This window comes from Gopherus flavomarginatus, chromosome 1 (genome assembly GCF_025201925.1).
Source record: "Gopherus flavomarginatus isolate rGopFla2 chromosome 1, rGopFla2.mat.asm, whole genome shotgun sequence".
In the NCBI taxonomy this organism is placed as follows: domain Eukaryota; kingdom Metazoa; phylum Chordata; order Testudines; family Testudinidae; genus Gopherus; species Gopherus flavomarginatus.
The window spans coordinates 325,793,240-325,805,244 of NC_066617.1; the positions used below are offsets into that span (position 1 = coordinate 325,793,240).

The following is a 12,005-nucleotide window of genomic DNA, read 5'->3' on the forward strand; positions in this document are numbered from 1 at the left end:
TGGCAGGCGGGCCACGCGGGCCGGATCCCTTTGTGTGCGTGGGCTGAGCCTGCTACAGACAGCGCTGTCCTCGCCCTGCCCCTACCTAGCCCCAGCGTTAAGCAGCCCGCTCCAGGCTTTGTTCCCAGCGCTGGCAGAGACCCTGTCCTTAGTTAGCCCCACTCCGAGGCGCGCCCCCATCACGGCCTCCGGCTACTTTGCGCTCAGTCTGTTCCCCAGCTGCGCGGCGGGGAGGCGCTCGCGGGAGGTGAGCTGAGCTCCCACAATGCTGTCTGCGAAAAGGGAGGAGGAAGGGGGCTCCCCCGTCGGCTCCTTGCAAGCCCGCCCCTCATTCAGGGAGGGAGGAGGAGCCGCCGAGCCTACCACCCGGCGGGGCTGCCGCCGACAGGACAGGAGACGAGGTGCGCAGAGAGCCGGAAACTGCGCCCGCTTCCCCTGCACATACCAGCTCCCCTCCCGCAGCCGCACCTGCAGCGCGTCCTCCGGAGATCGCCGGCTGGGGACGGCGCCTCTCTCCCTCCGGCCCCCGCACCGGTCTCGGCGCCCTTGGCACAAGCCTGGCCCATCTGCTGCTGCAGCCGCCCTTCCAGCCGGGCACGGGCAGGGTGAGTGTGATGCGCTGCCCTGGCTCTGCCCCGCGGCGGGCGGGCTGCTACTCACCTCGCCGCGCGCCCCGCGGCCAGTGCTCATGCGGAGCAGCAATGGCTGCGCCGGCTCCACGCGGCTCTCTCCCAGCTGGTGTGCCCGCGTGTGAGCCCGCGGGGTTGCTGGCCTGCCCGCAGTGCAGCAGGCGTGTGGTGCCCTCCCGCTGCGGGGGCTGCTTTAATTCCCTCTCACGGGCTGGGGATCCGTTTTACACGGCAGCGTGGCGCATGATGCAATATTTATACTATGGCGAGAGGAAGTAGCGCCAGCTTCATTGACTCGGTCAGTGCGCGCTGGGGTGGGGGGGTGCCCCCGCTTGTAGACGGACTTAACACTTCCCTTCTCCCCAAAACACTCTTACAGCGAGCTTCTGGGGAGCAAGATCCCTGCTCACTCCCCCACATCCAGAGACAGCCGGGCAGATCTACCCTAAACGGCTGCGTCCCTGCCTGGGAACCTTGCCTTACATGGTGCTTCTGGTTGTAATGAGTCACCATTTATCGCCCTCTCCTCATTCTTGCCGAGCTAGTGCCACGCTGCTAACCTCTCCCACCTCGCAGTGATGCTTGTAACTGGCTGTCCTGGCTTGCGCGGGGGTCTGAATGAAAATATTCTAGATCTGGCGAGCTAGCTGCTTATGGGAGGGAGACAGCCCTGCCCGGCTTGTCTTTAGCAGAGGTAATGGCGATCCCACATTTATAGGCAACTAATCTCTTGATTAGAATAGAGAAAAAAGTCCAATGAATCCCTCAAGCCCACGTGCGAAGTCTAATAATGACTATAGTGACAGCTGTGACCGATGCTTTTTTTTCCTTTTTGGGTAAGAGGTGAGGGGAAGCTGGAGTTGTGAATTTGATCAGGTTCCCATGTGACTTTTTTCAATCAGTCACATTTTGTCATTGTTAACCCCTCACCCCCGCCCCGTGCTAGCTGAGTAGTAGAGTAAGTGAGTTACTGGAAAGGAGGGCCTGTGAGTACTTTCTAGTTGAATGCATGGAGAACCTTTTGCTGCTTTTTCTTTGGATAGCTAGTTCTCTTTAGTTGCCTAACGTCATTCAAGCATGATTGCAATGCCATGTTTCTTTTCTCTCTCTATCAATTGCAAGGAAAGTTTGGAATTAAGCTATTTGTTGCTTAATATTTAAAGGAACACCATCAACTTAAAAATCACACTGTCTGACATTTTTTATCTGCTGTTGTCACATATAGCACCTGAGATTACTATAACTGAACAAAGATTAGTGAAAACAATCTTTTAGTCTACTTAGCCAGATGCTGACACCATTCACATACAAAAAGAAGTGGATAACCTTTTGTTTGTTGGTTTGAGACCTGGATAACTATTTTGCATACATATTCTAGTCAGCTGTGTATTTGATCAGTAATTTGAGAAAAACATTGTATTGACAAGTCTGGAATCTTAATCTTGCTCCTGCTGCTTTGTGCTGCTTCAGTGGGATAAAACAGACCTAAATCTGACTTTTCTAGCCCCTTGAGGATTTCCTTGCTTTGGGGAATCATCAGGTGGCATATAGCCATGGTAGTGACACCTAAGGCTTTGTCTACACTGAAAAATTAATGACAACACATTTATCGTTCAGGGTGTGAAAAAAACCCACACTCTCCCGAACAGCAAAAGTTTTGCCTACAAAAAGCACTGGTGTGAACAACGCTTTGCAACAAAGCTACTGCTGCTCATTGGGGGTAGAAGATTTTTGTCTGCAGGAGAGCTCTTTCCTGCTGACAAACAGCAGATACAGTGCATGGCTGTAGTGGCGCGGCTGTAGTGGCGCAGCTGTGTCACTAAAAGGTGTGTAGTGTAGACAAAGCCTAAGTCCGTACCTTCCTTCCCCAGCATAGGGGACATGACTGGGATAAAGTCATGGGGTATGTCTGTACTACCTGCCGGATCTGAGGGCAGCGATCAATCCAGCGGGGATCAATTTATTGCGTCTGGTCTAGACACGATAAATTGACCCCCGAGCACTCTCCTGTTGGCTCTTATACTCCACTGGCGCGAGAGGTTCTGGCAGAGTCGATGGGGAAGCGTCCAGTCAACTCACCTCAGTGAAGACACCGCGGTGAGTAAATCTAAGTATGTTGACTTCAGCTATGTTATTGACATAGTTGAAGTTGTGTAACTTAGATCGATCTCCCCCTCCCCAAGTGTAGACCAGGCCGTGGAGTATATCTACACCCTGATGATTCCCACATACCAGAGTGGTCCTGTAGGAGGATCTGGGAGCTAGCCATCTTTAATTCCTGTCCTGGTTCCTCTTCCCCCCTTTCTTTTGCTCTGAGTACAACTTGAATGGATTATAGCTTGTGGTCCTCTGTGTTCCAAGAAAAAGATATCAAAAGATCAATTGAAAACCTAGGCGTATTCATCATCTATCTGAAATGTAAGACAAATAGGGACTCAGATACCAGAGTAGTGAGTGCAGGATAAATACACAGATAGATATGAATAGAACTTGATGTTAATAAAATGAAGTGTGGTTGGCAATTAAATACAAATTCCTTCAAAGAGACCTATGTCTATAAAATAGACCTATGTGTAGTATTGTATATAACTTCCGTTTATTTCACTCTTGGTTATATAACATGAGACATTATGAGTAATATTGCCCCTATCTTGTTAATGTTTAACATAGTAGATTGTGGCCCAAGAGCTGGGGTAAATGGGGAAATGCAGGTATAATGCTCATTTTCAAATCTCGTAAATATGGGGTATAGGACAGGAAGTGACATTTTTGAGTCTGGGGAAGTTTTATTCCAAATGGCACCTCCACAATGTTACATTAACATTCTTACTAGGGCTGTCAAGCAATTAAAAAATAATCACACTGTTAAACAATAATAGAATACCATTTATTTAAATAGCGTTGGATATTTTCTACGTTTTCAAATATATTGATTTCAGTTACAACACAGAATACAAAGTGTACAGAATACAAATATTTGCTCTGTAAAAAAACAAAAGAAATAGTATATTTCAATTCACCTAATATAAGTGCTGTAGTGCAATCTCTTCATAATGAAAGTTGAACTTACAAATGTAGAATTATGTACAAAAAATAACTACATTCAAAAATAAAACAATGAAAAATTTTAGAACCTACAAGTTGTACTTCAGCCAGTCGCTCAGACAAACAAGTTTGGTTACAATTTGCAGGAGATAATGCTGCCCAGGACTTGTTTACAATGTCACTGGAAAGTGAGAACAGGTGTTTACATGGCACTGTTGTAGCCGGCATCACAAGATATCTACATGCCAGATGCACTAAAGATTTGTATGTCCCTTCATGCATCAACCACCATTCCAAAGACATACGTCCAGTGCTGATGATGGGTTCTGCTCAATAACGATCCAAAGCAGAGCAGACCGATGCATGTTCATTTTCATCATCTGAGTCAGATGCCACCTGCAGAAGGTTGATTTTCCTTTTTGGTGGTTCAGGTTCTGTAGTTTTCACATCAGAGTGTTGCTCTTTTAAGACATCTGAAAGCATGCTCCACTCCTCATCCTTCTCAGATTTTGGAAGTCACTTCAGATTCTTAAACCTTAGGTCGAGTGCTGTATTTATCTGTCATGGAGTAACCGGGTCAATGCTCTGGAACTACTCTGTATGAAGCCAGTCAGGACTCTGGGGGAGCATGCCTCCTCTCTCCGAGCATACTGTCTCCAGTGCAAGAAACTTACACAGCTTCGACCTTCCTGGGTCTGACCTCGGAGCATTCAGCATCCCCTTCCACACCATGTGCTTTCTGCAGCAAGTCCACCTGGACGGGGCTCCTGGGGAAGCCAGAGGGGTCCTACACCCCAACTCTGCAGTCAGACGTGATTCTCAACCAGCGTAAAATGGAAGGTTTATTAGTCAGCAGGAACACAGTTTAGAACAGCTTGTTAGTACAGAAATCAGTGACTTTCAGCCAAGTCCATCTTGGGAAGTCCTGGGCCAGATGCCCTGGACTCCTCCTCTTCCAGTCCCCCCACACAGACCGCCCGCCCCCTGTTGCTCCTCCTCCTCCTCTTTTTCTCGCTTCCTGGGCAAAAGGTGTCACCTGGTCGCATCCCCCTCCTGGGTCTCAGGTTACATAGATGCAAACAGTTGGGCAGCCTCACCTGGCCTGAGGGCCTCAGCAAAAATCACACACCCAGTTCCCACCACTGAAGTATTGGGGCAGTACCCTGGGAAACTAAGGTACACACAGTATTAGTATAGGACAGTAAGACTCACATGCAACATAACAAGATGAATAAAACCCTACTTTGTCACACTGTCTGTAGAAATCTCACACTGGTACCTTTGCGTTCTGTCAGATCTGCTGTGAAAGTGTTCTTAAAACGAGCATGTGCTGGGTCATCGTCTGAGACTACTATAACATGAAATATGTGGCAGAATACAGGTAAAACAGAACAGGAGACATACAATTCTCCCCCATGGAGTTCATTCACAAATTTAATTAAATGCATTATTTTTGTAATGAGCATCATTAGCATGGAAGCATGTCCTCTGGAATGGTAGCCGAAACATGAAGGGGCATATGAATGTTTAGCATATCTGGCACGTAAATATCTTGCAACGCTCGCTACAAAAGTGCCATGTGAATGCCTGTTCTCACTTTCAGTTGATATTATAAATATGAAGCAGTCAGCAGTATCTCCCATAAATGTAAACAAACTTGTTTATCTCAACAATTGTCAGAACAAAAAGTAGGACTGAGTGGACTTGCAGGCTCTAAAGCAGGGGTAGGCAACCTCTGGCATGGGTGCCGAAGGCTGCACGCAAGCTGATTTTCAGTGACACTCACACTGCCCGGGTCCTGGCCACCAGTCCAGGGGGCTTTGCATTTTAATTTATTTTTAAATGAAGCTTCTTAAACATTTTAAAAGCCTTATTTACTTTACACACAACAATAGTTTAGTTATATATTATAGACTTATAGAAAGAGACCTTCTAAAAACGTTAAAATGTATTGCTGGCACGTGAAACCTTAAATTAGAGTAAATAAATGAAGATTCGGCACACCACTTCTGAAAGGCTGCCGATCCCTGCTCTAAAGTTTTACATTGTTTTGTTTTTGAGTGCAGTTATGTAACAAAAAAATCTACATTTGTAAGTTACACTTTCACAATAAAGAGATTGCACTACAGTACTTGTATGAGGTGAATTGAAAAATACTATTTCTTTTGTTTATAATTTTTACAGTGCAAATATTTGTAATAAAATAATAATGTAAAGTGAGCACTGTACACTTTGTATTCTGTGTTTTAAAAGAAATTAATATATTTGAAAACGTAGAAAAACATCCAAAATATTTAATAAATTTCAGTTCGTATTTTATTGTTTAACAGTGCGATTAATCATGATTAATTTTTTTAGTCACAGTTAGTTTTTTTGAGTTTTATTGAGTGAGTTAACTGCGATTAATTGACACTCCTAATTCTTACCTAGGATTCCTTAGTTTCCTTGCCTCCACTCTAGTACAGTGAGACGTCCCTAGAGTTTCAGAAATGTCACTTCTTGTCCTGTTCGCAGCTTTCCGAGACCTGACAATGAATTTTGCACCTGTGATTTCCTCTTTAATGCCAGCTGTTGGGCAGACAAGATCTACTATGTTCCTCCCTCAGCAACCAGATAGGTTCAATATTAAGGATGAGTTTAGTTTTTCACTGAAATATATCTATTTTTAAAATATATGTGATTAAACCTACAGAGCAAATCAGACTTCTAATGAAATTTAATGTTAATCTTTACAAATTCAGTTCTAAGGTTCTTGGATTTAGAGAGTTGTGCCTGTTTACCCCAGAGATGAATTTGATCTGTTCTATCTAGAACAAACCTAACATAATTAATGACACTACTGTAATGTTAAGCCTTAAACCTACCAGAAGAGTATGAAATTCAATCATAGCTGAAGCTGTTGGTTGAATGCTCAGGTCTATCATGCATATTGCTTACCACTGTGAATAGTTCCATTCACTACACTTAGTTGTCAGTATTGCATCTAGCAGTAAGTGTTCAGTGAGATTAATTCTGGAGCTGATTGGAAAAATTCCAGTGAATTTGCAAATTCATTGAAATTTAAACATTTTGTGGAATGGTTTGATTTCAGTGAATCAGAACCCTGCCTCCCAGACAGGTTTCAATCAAAAACCTGCCTAATTTCTAGTCATCTCATCCACAAAGCTCCTCAGCAGTCCATTGAGCTAGGAGCCTTAGAACTTGGGAGCCAGGACTTCCTGCTCTTAGCTCCTTCAGTCCGTCTTTTGTACTATCTTGTACCCAGAGCTTTCTTGGGTCCCTGGTAGCCTAGCAGGCTGGCTGCACTGGAGCTATGGAAGCCATGTCCACCTCAGATTGACATCAACATGATTCTTTTCAGTTTCATGGCTACTGTTCCCTGGTGGGCAGCTATGAAACAGACAAGATTCATATCAGTTTCAGTTAGCAACAGCCCTATCTTCCAGTATTCCAACTCTCTGCAGTTAGCCCGGTAAGCGATCAGGGATCCCGGGAGCAAATTTAGTTTTGGAATGACTGTGTTTCAGTGTTTCTGAAATGAAATATTGCAGAATTTTCAGTTCTGAGAAAAAATTCCAGTTTTGGTTTTTCATCCTGAGTCAGGATGCAAAATGTTTCTGGAAACTTGAAAATTTTCATGGAACTAAAATTTGGTTTGCTGACCAGCTCTGATTAACGCTAGTGTCTTCAGGAATTGGTCGTGGACTGTTGATCCAGATTAAAATTTTTCATTGACTTCTGCATTGTGAAGGATTACTCTGTGAATTATTACCACTTATTTAGCATATTCTCGAATAGCCGCCCTGCTGGTGCCTCTACTGCTTCATGGTAACCCATTCTGATTCTAGTGCTCTTACTGTTAAAAACTTTTTAAAAAAAAACTGTATTCCCCCCCCTCCTTTTTTTTTTTTTCGCCTTAGCCGCTTGCTCCTGCTTTTTTTGTACTTGGGAAATAAGTCTTTCATCATTTCTCCTGTTCTCATGATTGCAAGCTGTATTCTTGTTTTCCTTTTTCTAGGATCTAGGGCAGGGGTCAGCAACCTTTCAGAAGTGGTGTGCCGAGTCTTAATTTATTCACTCTAATTTAAGGTTTCGCGTGCCAGTAATACATTTTAATGTTTTTAGAAGGTCTCTTTCTATAAGTCTATAATATATAACTAAACTATTGTTGTGTGTAAAGTAAATAAGGCTTTTAAAATGTTTAAGAAGCTTCATTTAAAATTAAATTAAAATGCAGAGCTCCCCGAAGCGATGACCAGGATCCAGGCTGTGTGAGTGCCACTGAAAATCAGCTTGCGTGCCACCTTTGACACAGATGCCATAAGTTGCCTACCCCTGGTCTAGGGCCTAGACCCTAGAAAAAAGAGAAGAGGCTATAGAGATTTAGAATTTCACTCTTGCCTAATGTCATTCTCCAGTCCTTGTGATTTATTTTGCTCTTAGTTGTCCATATACTTTCTAAACTGTAGGGATTAGACTTTCATTTGAATCCCTCTTGTTGTTAGCCACTTTCAGGGCTTACAATTAATTATTGCCTTCTATTCATCAATCAGTTGATATTCATTTTTACCTAGTTGATATTTATCCAATTATTTAAACAAGCTTACTATGTGGTAGTCTAGCAAGGTACAAACACCATAAAAATAGAGCACAGCCCTGTTTATACAACTACTAATTAACCACAATTCCATGTTATCCAAATTGTGGTTATAGTCCCCAGCATAGATCACTTATTCATTCCTTGAAGGCTTTTCATCCATATGATTTTGATGTCCCCCAAACAAACAGGCATACACTGTATGCTGTGGGCCAGGTTGTGCCCAGCCCTGTAAAGACTTGTCGCAACGTGTTACAAAATGTTTTAATGTGGTTGTGAAGCAGTGAGTTAGCAGACATGATGCTGACCATGCCTTTGGCAGTGCAAGGGCTGTGCAAAGTTAGTCTTCACAGTAGGGAAGGGAGTGGCAAGCTGAGGATGAGGCAGTGGCCCCATCCTCTTCCTCTTCATTGGCAGAAGAGCTGGCTCCATATATTGGGCATTCATGCTGCAGCCTCTTAAAGGAGATACCAGCAGCACCCTGCACTCAAGTAGGTATTGTGCCTGTATTCTGCTCGAAGTGCAGCATTTCCGCACCTATCAAGGGCAATGTTTTAATTTCACAATTTCTCCCTGTATCTACTAAATCAATGAGCATCTCCAAGGAGGCCATTATATTAGTTTATTGCCCCCCTCCTTTTTTTTTTTAATGATTCTGTTAATTTTTTGGCTATTGGCTATGAACATGCCTCCATTGTTATCTTTGTGTCACATATATACGAGGGCCAGGCATACACTATAAGCTTTTGCTTGCATGGGTCTGTCGATCAGTGATATGACAAGGTATAATCCCTGACCAAAATAGCTGTGCCACCAAAAGCATCTAGTGTAGACGCAGTTATACTGGCAAAACTGCACTTTTAGAGATATAGCTTATTTGACTTGGGATGGGGCAGGAACGAGCTATACTGGCAAAAGCACTGTTTTACCAGTATAACTGCGTCTACACTAGAGTGCTATACTGGTGTAGCTATACCAGGAAAGCGCTCCTGATGTAGACCTGGCCTAGGTAACATCGGCTTAGAGATCTTGTAGCTAGTGGACACAGCAAGCTAAGTTCAGCCTCTTACCAGTGATTTATTTTAATTTACTTTATTTTTAATAGTAATGGAAAATGAAAGTGCAAAATCACCCCTCAAGTTTAGAATCCTAAATTCCCACTCAGCTGATGTCTGGCTAAGGAAACAGTTTTTGATCCCAAGGGCCTAATTCATCACTGTCTTACTTCAGTTTGATGTAACACCTCCAATTTCAGCGAATTTAGCCTCGTGTAAAAGTGGAGAAATGTAGCAGTGGATCAGGCTTGATATGCTCATATAAATAAATGGCTAATGCAGTGATTGAATAACTGAAAGAAAGAATTAGAAGCAAGAAAATCAACTGTGAATTTGAAAATTGGGTTACTAACTTGTCAGTTGTAGGACTGAATTTATTTTATGGAAGTGGGGTTTATTTTACTTATTAAGGGGTTCCAGTTAGCCGTGTTAATAGTATGCATCTTTAAAAATTATTCTAAGTACATGGGATTGATGACTTTAGTAACAGAATATAGAATCTTCCATCTCTGCATTGGTGCACTGTGGGTGCACTGAGTTTGTCAGGCCTGCGGTGACAGCTGTTTGTGAAGATCAGGGGGCCCTTTGCCAAGGGGTGCTGGTGTCACAGTGACAGTGGGGTGACTGACAGTATGAGACAGGTCGCTGAGGCTGGTGGGGCAGGTAACACTCACTGGGCTGGGGGGCAGGTGGTGCTGGGATGGGGCAGGGGCAGGTATCTGTCAGTCTCCAGTGCTCGGGCCGCTCCAGGGCCAGCAGCCTCTTCACCTTGGAGTCTCCCCCACTTGCCCAGGGGCCGCTCCTCCTCTCGAGCTCCCCAGCTGCTGCCACCGCAGCCACCCGGGAGGATGCGGAGTGGGGGTGCGCTGCCGCAGAGGAGACACAAGGGGCTGGGCTTGGCTGGGGCCCCGCACCTGCCAGCTGAGAGCAGCAGGAACTGGGTGCCACTTGGGGGAAGCCAGATGGCCTGAGCCATCTCAGAACCAATGTAACTCTGTATGCTGTGGTTTTCAGAGGTTCTAGTGTCGGTGCAATTGATGATCAGGAAGGGTACGAGGCAGCGATGGGCAACCTCCGCTCTGGATTAGTGAAGTTTTTGGGCAGATACACACATACAGCATCACTGAAATACAGCCAGCCTTCCGGTAGAAGTCTGAAGCTGTAAAGCAGGGAAGGGGAGGGAGGATTTTTAGCCAATGACACTGGAATAAAGCCTTATTGGAAGAGAGTGTGTCATGGGATGTTCAGTGACTATGCAGAGCAGCCAGGATCTCAGCATTTAGGGTTCATAGAAGAAACTGCCTCGCACACGACCCTTTCACAAACTGCATCAAATTAATCTAACAGCCTAAAAATGAGGGGCGGAGCTCTTCCTGGTGAGATTTGAATCTGCATCACACAGGGCCTACTTATTTCACACACATGCTTAGCCTACTGAGTCATCCCCTCTGCTTCTGGAATTCTGTAACTCTCTCTAGAATTTTCCCCAAACGTCTATAGTTTGAGCATACATCACACCAGAGATAAAATCATTTCATTGCTCCACAGTGTGGCTTTCATTTGGGCTTTGCTTACTGGTCACACGCTATTTAATAATAAAGAACTGCAGAGGAAAGGAAAACTCAATGGGCCAATTATCTCATTGTCTCCTTACCCCCTCAGAGTTTCTTGATTACTATATAAGTAGAGGTTTTATGTAGAAAATTTCTCACAGAGGGACTTTAATGAGCTTTCTAAATAAAATAGTATATTAACTCCTATTAAATCAGAGCAGAACATAACAAATAAATAATATCTGTGCTTGGTTTAAAAACACAGTGATTCAGCTGCCTGAATGCCAGTGGAGGTAACAGAGCAGTGCATAAAAATCAAATGTCCTGTCACCCAAAGGGGAAGGGCCTGAGACACAATTTGCTTTGTGTAGTCATTTACATCTGCACCAAGTGGGAGCAAAATGCTACTGCATACTGTGGGGGACAAAGATGGTTTTGCACTGCACTTTATGCTGGAGGTGCTGGGGGCTGGTTCAGCACTTGATGCAGGATAGAGGAGTCTCAGGTTATAGAAACTGGGAATAGCTGGGGTGTAGGAAGGTTCTGGCCATGCTAGGAACATCTTTGGCATGCTTCTGCACCCTGGGGTTTTGAGTCACCACCTAGAGGCAGCTACATTGACTCTTCATCTGTTATGGATGGTCCTCATGTGAGAAGAATTCTATAAGAGGCACTTATAGGCAGTGTTGGCCTCTGATAAATCTGGCCCTTGGCATGCAGACACGGGGAAAGATGTGAAGCCTCAATCTAAAAATCAGTGACACAGGAAAATCTAAAGCACTTTGTTTTTTCAAGTATCAGTAACATTATGTTAAACCTAACGAGAACTCACATCAGTGGTGCATTGTGATTATTTTTTAGACTCAAAGACTTTAAGGCCAGAAGAGACCATCATGATCATCTAGTCTGATCTCCTGCACATTGCAGGCCATAGAACCTCACCCACCCACAGCTGTAATAGACCCATAACCTCTGGCTGAGTTACTGAAATCTTCAAATCATGATTTAAAGACTTCAAGTTACAGAGAATCCAACTTTACACTGGTTTAAATCTGCAGGTGACCCATGCCCCATGCTGCAGAGGAATGCAACCCCCGCTCCCCAGGGTTTCTGCCAACCTGATCCC

The 12,005-nt window shown here is 44.4% G+C and overlaps 1 protein-coding gene across 2 annotated transcripts in view; it reads left to right on the forward strand.

Annotated features, from left to right (window-relative positions):
- Positions 1-469: 469 nt before the first annotated feature.
- SLC7A1 (solute carrier family 7 member 1) overlaps positions 470-12,005 on the forward strand; it is a 76,451-nt gene continuing 64,915 nt past the window's right edge. Inside the window, exons 1-2 of one of the 2 annotated variants that reach the window (XM_050937237.1) lie at positions 470-605; positions 2,501-2,726. The gene's annotated coding sequence lies outside the window, so the exon portion shown is untranslated. The remainder of the gene's footprint in view (positions 606-2,500; positions 2,727-12,005) is intronic. The other variant, XM_050937238.1, reaches the window with a different exon arrangement.